This window comes from Pituophis catenifer, unplaced genomic scaffold, assembly GCF_029215685.1.
Source record: "Pituophis catenifer annectens isolate HBS135680 unplaced genomic scaffold, rPitCat1.0.hap2 SCAF_15, whole genome shotgun sequence".
Classification (NCBI taxonomy): Eukaryota; Metazoa; Chordata; class Lepidosauria; order Squamata; family Colubridae; genus Pituophis; species Pituophis catenifer.
In genome coordinates this window covers 7,568,956-7,572,219 of record NW_027256895.1, presented here as the reverse complement: position 1 = coordinate 7,572,219, position 3,264 = coordinate 7,568,956, and positions in this window count along the sequence as shown.

The following is a 3,264-nucleotide window of genomic DNA, read 5'->3' as shown; positions in this document are numbered from 1 at the left end:
CAGCCGGGAGGTGACAAGGGCATGAGTGACCGTGCACAAGGCATCCCGGTCCAGAAAGGGCTGCAACTGGCGGATCAGGCGAACCTGATAAAAGCCCCCCCTGGCCACAGCCATCATATGCTCTTCTAAAGACAGCCATGCATCCAGGAGGACACCCAGATTGCGAGCCCTCTCTGTGGGGGGCAAAGATTTACCCCCAATAGTCAGCAATGGCACCTGCTGACTATATCGGGACGCCGGCAGCCACAGTCACTCGGTCTTGGACGGGTTGAGTCTGAGCCTGTTCCTCCCCATCCAGACCCGCACGGCCTCCAGGCAGCGAGACATCACATCAAGGGCATTGTTGGGGTGGTCTGGGGTGGAGATGTACAGCTGAGTATCATCAGCGTACAGATGACACTTCACCCCAAAACCACGGATGATCTCACCCAGCGGCTTCACATAAATGTTGAACAGAAGGGGCGAGAGGACCGACCCTTGTGGCACTCCCCATGCGAGACGCCTCGAGGTCGACCTCTGCCCCCCAGCCAACACAAACTGCGAGCGGTCGGAGAGGAAGGAGGAGAACCACCACAGAATGGTGCCCCCTATTCCTAACCCTCTCAACCGCTGCAGCATGATACCATGGTCGATGGTATCAAAAGCTGCTGAGAGATCTAATAGGACTAGGACAGAGGAGCAAACCCTGTCCCGAGCCCTCCAGAGATCATCCACCAACGCGACCAATGCCGTTTCTGTGCTGGGCCCCTGCCTGAAGCCCGACTGGTATGGGTCTAGATAGATAGCTTCATCCAGGCGCCTGGGCAGTTGTCGTGCCACCACACTCTCAACAAGCTTTGCCACAAAACGAAGGTTGGAGACCGGACGGTAGTTAGCTAATTCAGCCGGGTCCAGGGAAGGCTTCTTGAGGAGGGGCCTCACCACCGTCTCTTTCAAGGTGGCGGGAAAGGCACCCTCACTCAGAGAAGCAGTTATAATCCCCTGGAGCCAGCCTCGTGTAACTTCCCAGGAGGCCAGTACCAACCAGGAGGGACACGGGTCTAATAAACATGTGGCGGCACTAATCCTACCCAGAACCCTGTCCACATCCTCGGGAGCCACAGGATCAAACTCCTCCCCCGGACTCACCCAGTCGGAGTCCAAGCCTTCCCAAATCCGAGCGACTTTATCGTGCAGGAATTGCACAAAATCCTCAGCTCGACCCTGCAAGGGATCTTCCCGCACTCCCCCCCGAAGAAGGGAGTGGGTCACCCTAAACAGGGCGGCTGGGCGGTTCTCTGCAGATGCGATAAGAGCGGAAAAATGGTTAGATTTTGCCGCTTTTATCGCCACTAGGTAGGTCTTGATATAAGACCTCACCTGTGTCCGGTCGGAATCAGAATGACTAGTCCTCCAAATGCTCTCTAGGCGTCTTTTCCAACGCTTCATCTCTCTCAGCTCCTCAGAGAACCAAGGAGCCAATTGAGATCGGCATCGGGTCAGAGGCCGCAAAGGCACAACGCGATCCAAAGCTCCGGCGACCGCACGCTCCCAGGCGGCCACCAGCTCTTTAGTCGAGTCGTGTGTCAGAGTCTCAGGAAACGGCCCAAGCTCCGTCAGGAACCTTTCGGGATCCATCAGGCGCCTGGGACGGAACCATTTGTTCAGGGGGAAGTGGTAGGAAAGTCCAAGTGAAGGAGCGAATGATCTGTCCATGACAAGGGTTTAATATCTAAGTCCCCTCTACCAAGATCATTCAACCACTGACCAGAGATGAAAATCAAGTCCAGAGTGTGTGCCCCTATGTGAGTGGGACCTTGAACTAACTGGGTCAGGTCCATGGCCGTCATGGAAGCCATGAACTCCCAAACCACCTCTGACGCCTTACCCGCGGATGGAAGGTTGAAATCCCCCATGACTATAAGTCTGGGGGTATCCACCGCCACCCCGGCGATGACGTCAAGTAGCTCGAGTAGGGTCACTGCCACGTGGCAGGGAGCCAGGTACGCAGTCAGCAAACCCATCTGCACCCCACGGCCCCACTTCACAAAGAGGGACTCACATGCGGCTATCTGAGGAACAGTGGTCTCCCTCGGACAAAGACTCTCCCTAATAATCACCGCCACTCCCCCACCCCTCCCCTGGGCCCTTGGCTGATGAAATGCATGGAAACCTGGTGGGCACATTTCAACGAGGGGGATCCCCCCTCTTGGCCCAACCAGGTCTCCGTAATATCTGCCAGGTCCGTAATACCTGCCAGGTCCGCACCCCCCCCAATATAAGATCACAGATGACATCACAATGATGTCATAAGGGGAGAGGTTTGATTTATTGGAGTTTCTTATAATGTTGTAAACCTTTGTGATATCATCAGATTCATCATTGTCATCCAGGCCAAATAAAATAGCATTTGGACATTTTTGTTCACATTCAATGGCGTCTTTGATAAGTAGGGATATATTCCTTGTTGGGTTTGAATTATTTGCTGGGTTGATGGTTACTTGTGATTGAGATTGAAGTGGTTGTTGTTGAGTTGAGGTAGTATTTTGAGGTAGTAGTTGTTGAATTGAGGTAGTATTTTGAGGTAGTGGATGTTGAATTGAGGTAGTATTTGAGCATTTAGGTATTTATTTATCATTTCTATATTTTTTTATAAAAAAAACTTTTTAATATATTTTTTATAAAAAAACATACAAAACTTCTTAAAATGAAGGAATGCCAAAATATCTATGCATCTTAAAGCTATGCAAATGAAACTGAACTGCATTTATCATTCATTGTCAAAAAAGTAAAACAAATTTAAAAAATCATGTGTATTTTGTACTCCAAATTCCCCTTTGTAAATTTTATAAGCAATTTGAAAAAGCATTTAAACATTGGCCATGCATTCTCTCATCAAAAACAAAGTAATCACCTCCTACAGGAATCCCCACATTTTTGCAACTAGGTAAAAACAATAAAGACTGCATAGAAGACTATTCAATTCAACAACAATCAACGTATCTTGAACCCAAGGGGATTGGCACAAGGATAATAATGGCTGCATGTCAGAGTCATTGCAATGAGTTTCCTCCCTCTATTCTCCTCTGCCAGTGTATTTGTTCAAACCCCTATGATACTCAAGACATGAAGATTCTCATGGATCTTCAAATACCCAGTGGTGGATTTTCTGATTAGGTGCACTCTCAAATCTAAACCTTGAATTAATCACTGGATTAGCTATTGGAATAATACAACCTTTATTGTAGGATGGGATGAAAGATGGAGACATTTTGAAGAGTGAAG